Here is a 16,775-nt window from a genome sequence, read left to right on the forward strand (position 1 = left end):
GGAGAGTGTCTACACATCACTGGACCGCCCTCCCCGTACTGCCCAGCTGAGCGGGGCTGGAGGGGCAGTGCATCCGCGGAGAGTGTCTACACATCACTGGACCGCCCTCCCCTTACTGCCCAGCTGAGGGGGGGGGGGCTGGAGGGGCAGTGCATCCGCGGAGAGTGTCTACACATCACTGGACCGCCCTCCCCTTACTGCCCAGCTGAGGGGGGGGGGGGCTGGAGGGGCAGTGCATCCACGGAGAGTGTCTACACATCACTGGACCGCCCTCCCCGTACTGCCCAGCTGAGGGGGGCTGGAGGGGCAGTGCATCCACGGAGAGTGTCTACACATCACTGGACCGCCCTCCCCGTACTGCCCAGCTGAGGGGGGCTGGAGGGGCAGTGCATCCGCGGAGAGTGTCTACACATCACTGGACTGCCCTCCTCTTACTGCCCAGCTGAGGGGGGGGGGGCTGGAGGGGCCGTGGATCCGCGGAGAGTGTCTACACATCACTGGACCGCCCTCCCAGTACTGCCCAGCTGAGCGGGGCTGGAGGGGCAGTGCATCCGCGGAGAGTGTCTACACATCACTGGACCGCCCTCCCCGTACTGCCCAGCTGAGCGGGGCTGGAGGGGCAGTGCAGCCGCGGAGAGTGTCTACACCTCACTGGACCGCCCTCCCCGTACTGCCCAGCTGAGGGGGGGGGGGGGGGGGCTGGAGGGGCAGTGCATCCGCGGAGAGTGTCTACACATCACTGGACCGCCCTCCCCGTACTGCCCAGCTGAGCGGGGCTGGAGGGGCAGTGCATCCGCGGAGAGTGTCTACACATCACTGGACCGCCCTCCCCGTACTGCCCAGCTGAGGGGGGGGGGGGCTGGAGGGGCAGTGCATCCGCGGAGAGTGTCTACACATCATTGGACCACCCTTCCAGTACTGCCCGGCTGAGGGGGGCTGGAGGGGCAGTGCATCCGCGGAGAGTGTCTACACATCACTGGACCGCCCTCCCAGTACTGCCCGGCTGAGGGGGGCTGGAGGGGCAGTGCATCCGTGGAGAGTGTCTACACATCACTGGACCGCCCTCCCCTTGCTGCCCAGCTGAGGAGGCTGGAGGGGCAGTGCATCCGCAGAGAGTGTCTACACCTCACTGGAGCACCCTCTACTTACTGCCCGGCTGTGGAGGGTGGATGGGAGGTGCATCTGTGGAGAGTGTCTACATGTAACTGGAATGTCCTCTACTTACTGTCTGGCTGAGGAGGCTGGATGGGAGGTACATCAGCAGAGTGTGTCTACACCTCACTGGAGCACCCTCTACTTACTGTCTACACCTCACTGGAGCAGCACCTTCTACTTACTGTCTACATATCACTGGAATGAGATACCGGGTGTGGCATATCGGTGCATTCTCAGCCGAACAATGGCCCCTCTCCTTTTTAAGGTGTTTATGACGGTAACATGGCTTCCAATTCACTTTGATAGGTTCCTCCAACAAATAACGCCCTCTACTTACCCAGGTAAGTACTGCAGCCATGACTTCTGCCACAGCTCTTTCTTCCGCCGCTCACTCTGCTGTATGTTTCCTGGCACTCTATGGCTGCTCTCTGGGAGATGTCTCTGCCCTGGTTGTTGTGTAACCTCCAGAGCTCTCACATGATGTATCTTCTCTTATTAGATGTCTGCCTATTATGGAGACTCCTAGAAGAAGTCTAGGGATTCCAGACCATGCCGTGAATGCCAGCAGTGTTTATCAGAAGGTGAAGCTTCTGATCTGAGCTCTACCTCTTCACCACATAGACTCCATTCTCTGAATCTTGAACCGGCCCAGCGCTGTCTTAGGTGAGAAGCTGAGCCGGGCTTGGTTCTGGTCGGGAGCGGAGACCTATGCTTCCACCCGCCGGTGCTGTTATGAAGTAAAAATGGGACATCAGGTGCAAAGACAACCTGCAGGATTTATTAAAGTCTGTTAAAGATGCCATACAAAGGGACAATAATGTGCAGAATAGGCCTAACTGTGAGAGAGTCTTCTACCTTCCAAAAACCAAGGAGAGATGGTTTCCTGGTTGTCCCGTTCTGGATCAGTGACTGAAACATTAGCTGGAAAATCTCTAAGTGTAGGATTCTGTCCCAAAAGCTGCTTCAATAGTGACATTGTCTGTGTTCCCTCAGAAGAGCCATCTCGTCTGACGGGATCCATGGATAGGAAAGCAGTCTTGTTATATAAAGGTCCTGTACCTCACCTCCAGTAGACGGCCTGACAACTATTTCCAGGACGGGGTCACTAAGGCAGTTGTCATGGTGTGTGTGGGGGGCTCCTACAGAACCTACCCTTATTGAAGTCTGTATATGTGACACTCTATGATCATTGAAAACCATTTCATCTACATTCTTGGTAGAAGAGCTATTGGGGTCAGTGTCCTGCCGATGTACAGTACCATCCAAGACCCATTTCTGTAACCTGTTTCTTCCAGTTTTTTTTTTTTTGTTTGTTTGCACCCCACATAGAGAAAATCTCCGGACAACGTTAAAGTTAAAAAGATGACACTATTAGGTCCTTTTGGGGCAAAAAAATATAAAAATCCTCAGGCCTAACCAGAACTTTTTCGATATGTGACACCAGGCGTATGGGTCTGCACATAGGAGTCACAGTGATGTCTCTTCTTTATGGTCCAGGACCCCATCAGACGCTTGGAGCTTCTCAACAATGAGAGGTTGCTCTCCCGGATGCCTGCCAGTATTCATCTCAGATGGGTTCATTTCTCCACAAGAGTCCAGTTGTTCTTCATCTCCTTCAGGGATTTTTTGGGAAAAGCCGGTATTGGAAGAAGTGTCATCTTCAGAGGAAGGTTCCTGGTAAACAAAAAAATAAAAAATCTAAATTTAGACTTTTTGATCAGTCATGGTTTTTTGAAGGAAAACATTTTTTGGCCACACTACATCTTATGGATATCTTTCTGCACATTCCCAAATTACACAGACATGAAATTCCCATGGTCATATTACCACAAAACTAGGACATTCTTAATCTGCAATTCTCTTGTCTGTCCTTCAGCATTTCATCGGCTTTGAGAGTTTTACCAGTATCATATTAATTCTAGCAGAGTCTCTAAGGATGCAAGGTACCGTCACCCATACCTCAACAACTGGCAGCTGAAGGCGTCCTCCAAACAGCAGCTTCTGATGGATCGGCACACAACCACAGCTCTTACAAGACCATGGTTCCTTGATGTATTTCAAGGAGTCACCGCTAGTCTCAACTATGATGAAATACCTGGTTTCATCATAAACTTTCATAAGTTAATGACAGAATTGTCTCCAGAGAAGAGAGAGACCATCCTGAAGTGGGCGAGTCACCTCTCCTCACCCCAAAGTGTGATTTTGCTATGACGAGAGGATGTTGAATCTCCTATCTGTTGGAAAACAGCTGCAGCTTAATGCAGGAGGAACTATGATAGGCTGACAGTAGAGGGCGCTGTGTTAAGCATCACTCTTTATCCCAGTGTACGTCCTGATGATGGAGATGTTCTCTCTGGTGGTCTCCATCTTGATGATGTTACAGTTAATGGTTGCTGTAGGTTATGGGCCCAGGACACAGACAAAAAGAGAGCATAGCCTGATGAGTGGACAGACACCAGGAATCTTCCAGAAGTCTCATCCTCGGGATAGAAGAGACACGGTCTGTAGATATAAAGGGAAAGACAGCCGGCAGCTCAGTGAGGGTTACCAGCTGTGGAAATGGTACTGTCCACGTGGGAGGTTATTACTACACAGAGATGAATTATCAGAAATGGGACAAGGGCCACAATAAGCTCATTAGTGGAGGACGACCGACTGATCCACATCAGACATGAGAGCCCTGCAAAGGCATTTGGAGTGCACTGCAGAAACTGCATGCAAGATCCAGTCTGAACAGCAAAACTACAAAATGAGGTATAAGAAAGAAAAAGACATGCAGGAGCAGATAGCTGCCATGCTGGAGGTGGTTCCACAACTTGGGTCAGTCGGGAAAGAGCCTGGATTCATAGAGCGCACTGATCAATGTGCTGAAGACCAGACCTGAGAAAGATCTGACACTGGAATTTGTGAAAACCAGGCTCACAGATGAATGTCCTCGAAGAAAGGAAGTCCTGCAGGACTCCACCGAAGGTGACGGTGGAAGAGCTCCTAAAGCTACAGAGATAAGCGATCACAAAAAGGAAATGAGCATGTTCCAGACGCAACAAACAGGGACACCTAAAGAAAGACTACAATATGGAGGGCAGAGCAGCGGAATCTGAAATGGGCCAAACAAAAGGTCAAACCCGCTATCTGCTCCATGTACCGCTAATGGGAATGGCTTATTTATAGTGAGATGCTGCAAGGCCGGTGCACTGGTTCTGGAGCAACCAGTGATAGAAACTTCTTCACAGAACTCAAAGGGGTTTTCAGAGTTTTTAATACTGATGACGCGTCCTCGGGATAGGTCATTAGTATCTGATGGGTGGGGGTCTGACACCCGGGACCGCCTGAGCAGCTGTTTGAGAAGGCACCGGGGCTCCTGTGACGCCACGGCCTTCTCTCAGCTTTTCCTAGGCCAGTGACGTCACAGTCATTGGTCACGCTGAGCACGATACCAAGCACGGCCGCTATCCAATGCACGGAGAAGGCCGTGCCGCTCACTGTAGTACTGGTGCCTTCTCAAACAGCTGATCAGCGGGGGTCTCAGGTGTCAGACCCCCACCAGATACTGATGACTTATCCTATCAGAAAACCCTTTTAAATAATAAGGAAACCATCTACCTGGCAGGTGGAAGTAGAATAAATGCAGAAGGGACCGGACGTCCTCCAGTCAAAACGGACATAGTGTGGTTGTACCAGTGAAAGACGTGCTGTAGGTTCCCAGTCTAGACGGAGGAATGTTACCCATGAAACGTTTGACCGCTAAAGGACTGTGAAATTCAAAGGCAACAATTTCATCATCCTACACGGAAAGCGGTGGTTGCCAGCGCTAAGGCAGAGGAACATTTATACCATCTCCGCATTGTGAACGAACCGGTGAGGGTCTGTAGGCATGGACACTGTCTCCATACGTGGCATAGACGTCCAGACCGCATACAGGAACTATAAAAACGAAACCTGACAAAGGACCGTCAATGTGAATGCTGCACTAAATCCAAAGCTGTTAGGGCGACGCTTCCTAACGAAAGCCAGACTAAGGCTCCATTCAGTCGTCCGCAAGTGTTTTGCAGTCCACAAATTACCGGACCGCACATGGCCGACCCCCAATAGAAATGCCTTTTCTTGAATGTCTCTGCGGCCAAGAATAGGAGATGCTCTATTTTTTTGCTGGGCAGCAGAACGGAAGTGCGGATGAGGATGGCACACTGTGTGCTGTCTGCGTCCGCGCTTCCATTCCGCAGCCCCATTGAAAATCAATGGGTCCGCACCATTCAGAAAAATTGCGGAACAAATCCGGACCCGTTTATACGGACGTGTGAATAAACCCTAATACACAGTAATGTTTGTGGTCCTATGAAAGTACCTACACTTGGTGGTAACAGGTATATAGTGACATTTATAGATGACTACTCCAGACAGTCACTTACCTAGAAAAGATGAAGTTCTGGATAAATTACAAGACTGTGTAACAAACGCAAACAACACGTTTCAGAGAAATCGTCTTACTGCGAAGTGATAACGGAGACAAAGCAGAAGGATATGTAAGACAACATGGGATAGAGCATGAAAAGATAGTCCTGTCTACCCCGAAGAAAATGGGTGAGCTGAAAGGAAAACCAGGACTCTCTGAAATGATCAGGCCCTGACAGATTCTGGATTACCTGAGAAATATTGGGGTGAAGCCGCCATGATGGCCTCTTATCTACAGAACAAACCCTTCTCTAGAACGGAGGAGAAAGCTCCATATGAACTATGGGATGGTGAGAAGCCATGTGCAAAACATTTAGGAGTGTTTGGACGCAGAACATTTGTGTATAATCCAGAAGAAAAACGCCCCAAACTCCAAATGGCACAGTAGAACGATACAAAGCTGGACTCCTTGCCAAAGGATCCTCCTATGGTGAGGACTACGATGAGACATTTGCTCCCATAGTCGAACACAAGACTGACAGAACCTTGCCTACAGTGGCAGCCACAAGGTAGATGCATGGGAAGCCATTTTTTGTTTTTAATAGTGTTTATTTATAGAAAGCATTTTAAATGTAAAAGAACATATTAAATCCCAGAGAGATACATAAACAAAGACAACTGGACAACAAATCCAAGTTCCAGTACTCGTACAAAGATCCCTGACCGGGAAAATATCAAAGTAAAACAATGACTTTGTGCTGAAAAACCAGGGGGCAGTCCCGTAATACTTCATGGAAAATTAACCATCCACACACACATTCATACAACCTGGAGTTCCGGATTCCCACGCATAAAATCAGATAGTCCCCTGCGCAGATAACCACAATCCCCAAATCTGAGTAAACCTATCGGGAGTCCCCCTTGCTAGGAAAGTGAGTTTGTAAATCTGTAGGTCAGAATTTATCAGTTGGATCCAAGAACCCAGGGTAGGGTAGGGTTCTTTGGTGGTTTCCAATTTAAAAGGATTGTTTTCCTCCCGTAGAACATAAGTAAGCGGAGTAGCTTCCTTCCATATTTGGTAGGTACTATTTCCGACACCAATCCCAGCAGACAGACTATAGGGGAGAGTATCCCCGGGAGCCCCAATTTTGAGGAGACAAAATGACAAATCTCACTCCAGTACCGCCGCACCGCAGGACAAGTCCATACCATATGATACAAAGAACCTCTCGGCTCTCCACAACTGGTACAAGAAGGGCCTGGGAGCTTACACATATGATGCAGACGGACTGGAGTGAGATGAACCCTGTGTAACTACTTAAGCTGAATGAGCTGGTCACGAGCACTTATTACCGTGTTCTTCCAGACAGAGCTCAGTTCCTCCAGGTGATACGCCTCCAGAACTTGGATATCAGCCCTCCAACTCTCGAAGCAGCGACAGAGCGGAGAATCCTGCATTTTCATCATTTCAACATAGAATGATGAAATGGGTTTATATGGTTGTTTCCCCCGAGCCACCGCTTCAATGGGGCCATATTTCAGACACAAGGATAAGGATTTAAATTGGTCTCACAGGCGTGCCTCAGCTGGAGGTACCGATAGAAACATGTATGAGGCAAGTTGTATTCCCTACGAAGGCTATCAAATGAGCAGAAGACCCCATCCACATATAGTTGAGTAAGGTACTTCACACCCCTCTGAGGCCAGAATTCATAATCAGACAAGTGAAACAGTTCTTGCACCTGCTTGTTACGCCACAATGGAATGTATGGGGACCAGCTATCGCCTCCCTCACCCTCGATGAGCGTCACCACAAATTGTTTCCAAGCCAACACCACTGCCGCCATTGCTTCAGTGTAGTGCAGGACTGGAGCGACCACCCCCCCCCCCCCCGATATACCAAATTGGCTAATGCCTCATAAGAGCCCACAAGAGCCGCCTCTAATACCACTGCAGGGTTATTAGCATCTGCCCTGATCCACCAGGAGGCATACACTAATTGGGCAGCGATATAGTACACATACTGTACATCTTATCTTATCTAGAGAATCAAAATGGGTATGGGGGATCTTTATGGGAGCTGCTCTGTAAAGATATAGAAGTTTCGGCAGTAAGGCCATTTTTATCATATTTGTTCTACCTATTAATGTCAGCGGCAAATTTTCCAGGCTTCCAGTTTACGAGTAATCTACTCCATAGTGGGTAGTGGGGACTACATTGTAGTTTACAGAAACACCCCATATGTGGCTGTAAACTGCTGTACGGGCACACAGCAGGGCGAAGAAGGAAAGGAATGCCATACGGTTTTTGGAAGGCAGATTTTGCTGGACTGTTTTTTGACACCATGTCCCATTTGAAGCCCCCCTGATGCACCCCTAGAGTAGAAACTCCCAAAAAGTGACCCCAGTCTGGAAACTACGGGGTAAGGTGGCAGTTTTTTTGCTATTATTTTAGGGTAAATATGATTTTTGGTTGCTCTATATTACACTTTTTTTGAGGCAAGGTAACAAAAAATTGAAATTCTGAAATTTCATCTCCATTTGCCAATAACTCTTGTGGAACACCTAAAGGGTAAACGACATTTGTAAAATCAGTTTTGAATACCTTGAGGGGTGTAGTTTCTTAGATGGAGTCACTTGTATGGAGTTTCTACTCTAGGGGTGCATCAGGAGGGCTTCAAATGGGACATGGTGTCAAAAAAACAGTCCAGCAAAATCTGCCTTCCAAAAACCATACAGCGCACCTTTCCTTCTGCGCCCTGCCGTGTGCCCGTACAGCAGTTTACGACCACATATGGGGTGTTTCTGCAAACTACAGAATCAGGGCAATAAATATTGAGTTTTGTTTGGCTGTTGTTAACCCTTGCTTTGTTACTGAAAAAATGGATTAAATCTGAAAATTTGCAAAATAAATAGCTGTTTTGGGAGCTTTTTTTTTACATTGTTGATCTGACAGGTTAGATCGTGTGCTATTTCTATAGAGCAGGTTGTCACGGACGTGACAATACCAAATATGACAACTTTTTGGGGGGTTTTGTTTAAGTTTTACATAATAAAGCATTTGTGTCTCCACATTCTGAAAGCCATATTTTATTTATTTTTTTGGGCGACTCTTATGTAGGGGCTCATTTTTTGCGGGATCAGATGGCGGTTTGATTGGTACTATTTTGGTAGGCATATAACTTTTTGATCGCTTGCTATTACACTTTTTGTGATGTGAGGTGACAAAAATTGCCTTTTTGACACTTTTTATATTTAATTTTTTTTTACGGTATTTACCTGAGGGGTTAGGTCATATGATATTTTTATAGAGCAGGTTCTTATGGATGCGGCGATACCTAAACATGTACAGTTTTTTTTATTTATTTTACTTTAACACAATAACAGCATTTTAGAAAAAAAAATCATGTTTTAGTGTCTCTAGTCTGAGAGCCATATTTTTTTACTTTTTGGGCGATCGTCTCATGTAGGGACTCATTTTTTGCAGGATGAGGTGCCGATTTGATTGGTACCATTTTGGCGTACATACAACTTTTTTATCACTTTTATTACCTTTGGAAGTAAGGTGGGCAAAAGTTCATCATAGTTTTTTTTTTTTATGGCGTTCACCATGCGGGGAAAGTAACTTTTCCAGGCTTCCAGTTTACGAGTAATCTACTCCATAGTGGGTAGTGGGGACTACATTTAGCCGATAGAACTGTCTGGGGTCTCTGTGTATCCTAATCCCCAAATAGACAAAGCAATCCACTACCTTTAAGCGCGACAGGGGCGTTATATCTGCGGGATCCATCTCATCTATTAAACAGAGACTAGATTTACTCCAATTGACCCTGAGGCCTGAGAATTTCCCAAAACCATCTATAGTATCCAAAAGTGCCTCCAAGGATGGACCTGTATCGGCTAGATAGACCAGTAGGTCATCGGGTAGAGCAACATTTTTTCCTGTATTCCCGCTATAGACCATCCCTCAATCAGTCCCGATCCATTAACTAATTGAGTAAGGGGTTCCATAACTAGGGCAAATAACATAGGCGATAAGGGACACCCCTGCCTAGTACCGCTATGCAGACCAAAGGGGCGCGATAAGTACCCATTAACCCTGACTCTTGCCATAGGGGCCTGGTACAATAATTGCACCCACCTTATGAAAGACTGGGGGAAGACAGCGCAACGTCTCCCACATAAAGTTCCATTCAACCGAGTCGAATGCCTTTTCATTATCGAGGGATGCGATCGCTCGGGATCCCGCATTATCATGTCAGACCTACAAGTTGGTAAACAATCTTCTAAGGTTAATATCAGTGGTCTTACCCGGCATAAAACCCGATTGGTCGGGATCAATCACAGACAGGATTACTTCTCTGAGTCGTCTAGCGAGAAGTTTAGCTAGGATTTTCGCATCCACATTCAAGAGGGAAATTGGTCTATAGGAGCTGCACTGGTCCGGAGGCTTCCCAGGTTTGTGGATTACCACAATAGTCGCCTCCATGAATGATGGGGGCAATCTGCTGGACCCAAAGGCGTAGTTAAGGAGTTTCAACAACCGCGCACTTTGTCTATATCTGCCTTGTACCATTCCACCGGGAAACCATCCGGACCAGGAGACTTCCCCACCATCATGCTCTCTATCGCTGCCCTAACTTCCCCCACCTCAATGGGAGCGTCCAGAAAAGACCTGTCTGAGCGGGAAAGAGGCGTAAGATGGACGTTTTCAGACAGTATCAATCCTCAGACAGTAGTCTCCCTTATTACTAATAGGGAGGGTGTTCAGTTCTCCCAGCCGGGCAATATTTGTGCCCAATTTGCCAGTTACTACTCTGACCTATATACCTCTAAAACACCTTTTACAGCTAGTGAAATTCAGGGGTTTTTGAAGAACGTCCATCTTACGCCTCTTTCCCGCATGGGAAGCAATTTGATGTGAAAACAGCTTTTTTTCATTTACATGGAACAACCACCAGGATTCCAGAATGAACAGAGGCCAGACTCGGTATGACAACTTCAGAGAAGTCTATATGGTCTAAAACAGGCTGTGAGAGCATGGAACATCATAACAAACGAAGTGCTTACAGATGGCAGCATTCAGAGGAGTAAGGCAGACCCTCCCTATACACAAAGCTTTTAAGAGGAAGGGAACGGGACAAGAACACTACAAACTCTAAATAAGAATTTTGATACCAAAGATCTTAGAAACCTAAATCATAACCTCTGTGTTCAGACTGACAAAGAGGAAACTAAACCAAAGGCACAAAATTCAAGAAATGATCTAAACATTTGGCCTACAAGATGCAAAGCCTCCTATGGAAACCAACTACTTGAAGGAGATGAGCAGCCAAGGTACGTTGTTATCAAATGATGATCAGTATAGGAAGGCAATAGGAGAATTGCTGAACGTTGTCACTGTTACAAGACCTGACATTGTAGAAGCAGTGGCAATCTGATGTAGAAAAGTCTTGATGCCAAGTCAAATGGACCCGTATGCTATAAAAAGGGTCATTCGCTATCTTAACCCCTTAAGGACCGGGCTCATTTTAACCTTAAGGACCAGGCCATTTTTTGCAAATCTGACATGTGTCATTTTATGTGTGAATAACTTTAAGACGCTTTGACTTATCCAGGCCGTTCTGAGATAGTTTTTTCGTCACATATTGTACTTCATGACACTGGTAAAATAGAGTAAAAAAATTCATTTTTATTTATAAAAAAAAATACCAAATTTACCAAAGATTTTGAAAAATTTGCAAATTTCCAAGTTTCAATTTTTCTACTTCTATAATACATAGTAATACCTCCAAAAATAGGTATTAATTTACATTTCCCATATGTCTACTTCATGTTTGGATCATTTTGGGAATGCCATTTTATTTTTTGGGGACGTTACAAGGCTTAGAAGTTTAGAAGCAAATCTTGAAATTTTTCTGACATTTTCTAAAACCCACTTTTTAAGGACCATTTCAGGTCTAAAGTCACTTTGTGAGGCTTACATTATAGAAACCACCTAAAAATGACCCCATTCTAGAAACTACACCCCTCAAGGTACAGTACAGACCAAAAGTTTGGACACACCTTCTCATTCAAAGAGTTTTCTTTATTTTCATGACTATGAAAATTGTAGATTCACACTGAAGGCATCAAAACTATGAATTATCACATGTGGAATTATATACATAACAAAAAAGTGTGAAACAACTGAAAATATGTCATATTCTAGGTTCTTCACAGTAGCCACCTTTTGCTTTGATTACTGCTTTGCACACTCTTGGCATTCTCTTGATGGGTTTCAAGAGGTAGTCACCTGAAATGGTCTTCACTCCACAGGTGTGCCCTGTCAGGTGTAATAAGTGGGATTTCTGGCCTTATAAATGGGGTTGGGACCATCAGTTGCGTTGTGGAGAAGTCAGGTGGATACACAGCTGATAGTCCTACTGAATAGACTGTTAGAATTTGTATTATGGCAAGAAAAAAGCAGCTAAGTAAAGACAAACGAGTGGCCACCATTACTTTAAGAAATGAAGGTCAGTCAGCCGAAAAATTGGGAAAACTTTGAAAGTGTCCCCAAGTGCAGTCACAAAAACCATCAAGCACTACAAAGAAACTGGCTCACATGCGGAGCCCCAGGAAAGGAAGACCAAGAGTCACCTCTGCTGCGGAGGAGAAGTTCATCCGAGTCACCAGCCTCAGAAATCGCAGGTTAACAGCAGCTCAGATTAGAGACCAGGTCAATGCCACCCAGAGTTCTAGCAGCCGACACATCTCTAGAACAACTGTTAGGAGGAGACTGTGTGAATCAGGCCTTCATGGTAGAAGATCTGCTAGGAAACCACTGCTAAGGACAGGCAACAAGCAGAAGAGACTTGTTTGGGCTAAAGAACACAAGGAATGGACATTAGACCAGTGGAAATCTGTGCTTTGGTCTGATGAGTCCAAATATGAGATCTTTGGTTCCAACCACCGTGTCTTCGTGCGACGCAGAAAAGGTGAACGGATGGACTCTACATGCCTGGTTCCCACCGCGAAGCATGGAGGAGGAGGTGTGATGGTGTGGGGGTGCTTTGCTGGTGACACTGTTGGGGATTTATTCAAAATTGAAGGCATACTGAACCAGCATGGCTACCACAGCATCTTGCAGCGGCATGCTATTCCATCCGGTTTGCGTTTAGTTGGACCATCATTTATTTTTTGAACAGGACAATGACCCCAAACACACCTCCAGGCTGTGTAAGGGCTATTTGACCATGAAGGAGAGTGATGGGGTGCTGCACCAGATGACCTGGCCTCCACAGTCACCGGACCTGAACCCAATCGAGATGGTTTGGGGTGAGCTGGACCGCAGAGTGAAGGCAAAAGGGCCAACAAGTGCTAAGCATCTCTGGGAACTCCTTCAAGACTGTTGGAAGACCATTTCAGGTGACTACCTCTTGGAGCTCATCAAGAGAATGCCAAGAGTGTGCAAAGCAGTAATCAAAGCAAAAGGTGGCTACTGTGAAGAACCGAGAATATGACATATTTTCAGTTGTTTCCCACTTTTTTGTTATGTATATAATTCCACATGTGATAATTCATAGTTTTGATGCCTTCAGTGTGAAGCTACAATTGTCATAGTCATGGAAATAAAGAGAACTCTTTGAATGAGAAGGTGCGTCCAAACTTTTGGTCTGTACTGTATTTAAAACTGTTTTTACAAACTGTGTTGACCCTTTAGGTGTTCCACAAGAGTTAATGGCAAATGGAGATAAAATTTCAGAATTTCAATTTTTTGGGCAAATTTTCAATTTTAATCCATTTTTTCCAGTTACAAAGCAAGGGTTAACAGCCAAACAAAACTCATTATTTATGGCCCTGATTCTGTAGTTTACAGAAACACCCCATATGTGGTGGTAAACTGCTGTACGGGCACACAGTAGGGCGCAGAAGGGAAGGAATGCCATACGGTTTTTGGAAGGCAGATTTAGCTGGACTGTTTTTTTGACCCCATGTCCCATTTGAAGCCCCCCTGATGCACCCCTAGAGTAGAAACTCCCAAAAAGTGACCCTATTTTGGAAACTACGGGATAAGGTGGCAGTTTTTTTGCTATTATTTTAGGGTAAATATGATTTTTGGTTGCTCTATATTACACTTTTTTTGAGGCAAGGTAACAAAAAATAGAAATTCTGAAATTTCATCTCCATTTGCCAATAACTGTTGTGGAACACCTAAAGGGTAAACGACATTTGTAAAATCAGTTTTGAATACATTTTAGGGGTGTAGTTTCTTAGATAGAGCCACTTGTATGGAGTTTCTACTCTAGGGGTGCATCAGGAGGGCTTCAAATGGGACATGGTGTCAAAAAAACAGTCCAGCAAAATCTGCCTTCCAAAAACCTTACAGCGCACCTTTCTTTCTGCGCCCTGCCATGTGCCCGTACAGCAGTTTACGACCACATATGGGGTGTTTCTGCAAACAACAGAATCATGGCAATAAATATTGAGTTTTGTTTGGCTGTTAACCCTTGCTTTGTTACTGGAAAAATGGATTAAAATGGAAAATTTGCAAAATAAATAGCTGTTTTGGGAGCTTTTTTTTTACATTGTTGATCTGACAGGTTAGATCGTGTGCTATTTCTATAGAGCAGGTTGTCACAATACCAAATATGACTACTTTTTGTTTCAGTTTTACATTATAAAGCATTTGTGTCTCCACATTCTGAAAGCCATATTTTATTTATTTTTTTGGGCGACTCTTATGTAGGGGCTCATTTTTTGCGGGATCAGATGGCGGTTTGATTGGTACTATTTTGGTAGGCATATAACTTTTTGATCGCTTGCTATTACACTTTTTGTGATGTGAGGTGACAAAAATGGCCTTTTTGACACTTTTTATATTTAATTTTTTTTACGGTATTTACCTGAGGGGTTAGGTCATATGATATTTTTATAGAGCAGGTTCTTATGGATGCGGCGATACCTAAACATGTACAGTTTTTTATTTTTATTTTACTTTAACACAATAACAGCATTTTAGAAAAAAAAATCATGTTTTAGTGTCTCTAGTCTGAGAGCCATATTTTTTTACTTTTTGGGCGATTGTCTCATGTAGGGACTCATTTTTTGCGGGATGAGGTGCCGATTTGATTGGTACCATTTTGGCGTACATACAACTATTTTTATCACTTTTATTACCTTTGGAAGTAAGGTGGGCAAAAGTTCATCATAGTTTTTTTTTTATGGCGTTCACCATGCGGGGAAAGTAACATGACCGTTTCATAGATCAGGTCATTACGGACGTGCCAATACCTAATATGTGTAGTGCATTTATTTTCTTATTCTTAATCAGTGATAAATATTTTTTTTAATTTTTTTTTACCCAGACCCACTTTGTTCTTAAAGATCCAGTGGGTATGATGTCTGTATAATACAATACAGTACACTATATAGTGTACTGTACTGTATTTTCACTTTACACTTAATCTGATCAGACTACCTTACCATGGCAAGCCGGAAGCCTGTTAACCCGCTCCCTCCCTGCTAACCCCTTCCATACGTCTGTTCCGATCACCGCCCGCCACGCGTTAAGGGAACTCTGCACTTCAAACTAAGGTTACCAGCAAAATGACCTGACTGGATATGAGGATGATGACTGGGCTGGAGACACCTGTGACAGAAGATCCACCAGTGGATATCTGGTTCGTCTTTCAGGAAATACCATCCACTTTCTTCACCTGAAGCAGAGTACGTTGCAGCAGCACAAGCAAGTCAGGAAGCCGTATGGCTAAGACAGTTGTTGGCAGATTTGGCTCAACAACACTTGAATCAACAAAGGTCTTTGAAGAAACCAAGGATGCCTTGCACTAGCACAGATGGAAAGGGTGAATCCCAGATCCAAGTGTATTGATGTGAAGTCTCATTTTCTAAGGGATCTTCAAGAACAAGGACTTCTGAACTTGCCAACTGAGGACATGGTTGCAAATATATTTAAAACCCCTGAGTGTAGATAAACACTCCAGGCTGATGAAGAATCTGAGCTTTAAAGGTTAAGCCTTAGCTATTGACATACAGCAACAGCTTAATGCAGGAGGAACTATGATACGTTGACAGTAGATGGCGCTGTGTTAAGCATCACTGCTTATTCAAGTACAGTTCTTCCAGTGTACTGTCTGGTGATGTATATGTCAACTCCCCAGGGGCTGAAGTGGTGGCTAAAACCCAAGCACCTGCTACCTGGCAACATTTTTTATTCCCAGCCTCCAAAAAGTCTTCACTATGGATGCCTATATCTACAGTAGAACTCGGGTGTATATGTAGACAGATTGTGAGTCCATAAAATGTGGCACAAGAAGGAATTATCAATCAACATGAAAGATCTCAACCACCAAATGCTTGTCAGTCGAGATAATTTGCCAATTAACGGGGTGCAAGGAGCTTCATCCACAGGAGGGAACCTAAACTCTACAATCTAAAGAAGTGTGGAGAAACAGCTCTAGATGCTTTGGTGACAGGTAATACTAAGATATCCAACTTTACTCTTTCTGGATTGTTCTCACCATGTTCTAGTGTCAGTCGGTTTATCAAACAGCTGGTGGGAGAAGCAGGTGTGTATATATTTCAATAGCTTCAGTTATTACCAAGAGTCTGGAGGAGCTGACAGATGTCATAGCCATTCTGCCATGATGGCCTCCCATGGCTGGTTCTCATTTTGGGATCACTCTTGAAGGGCAGTTACTGAAGCCTGACAGATGTTCTGCACCTTCTCTTCCAGGAGGGGTGTCTTCATCTTCATCCACATAAGTTGCATCTCACGTTGTGCAAGCTGGCAAGGACAACCTATGGATTTTTCACTGAGGTTGTTAACGCTCTGCTAGCTGCCTGAAGGTCTAGAACATTGTGTAGAAAGTATTAAAAAAATATATATAATGTAATTCACCATTATCAAGACAAAGTTACAAAGCAAGGTTTGTAACCACCATCTTTTCCGGGGTATCTGTTAGAGCCTTAAAGAATCTCAGTCCAGCTTTCATCGCCTGCACCTGTATTGCCCGATTTGGGGTCCGCTGGACAATGTCAAGGTGTCACCACGTGTATCTGCTCTCCGGAAAGGATGGTAAGGCGTGGTTCACCCCAATGGGAAATAAGACCAGAGAGGCAGGGTCTGCAGTAAATCAGGGGCCTTCTTTACTGGAGGAATTCAGGTGCAATACAATACAGGTGAGGCATAGGGCTGGCCTCTCCAGTCTCCTCCCTAGGATGAGGCAT

Source organism: Bufo gargarizans, unplaced genomic scaffold (assembly GCF_014858855.1).
Source record: "Bufo gargarizans isolate SCDJY-AF-19 unplaced genomic scaffold, ASM1485885v1 fragScaff_scaffold_249_pilon, whole genome shotgun sequence".
Classification (NCBI taxonomy): domain Eukaryota; kingdom Metazoa; phylum Chordata; class Amphibia; order Anura; family Bufonidae; genus Bufo; species Bufo gargarizans.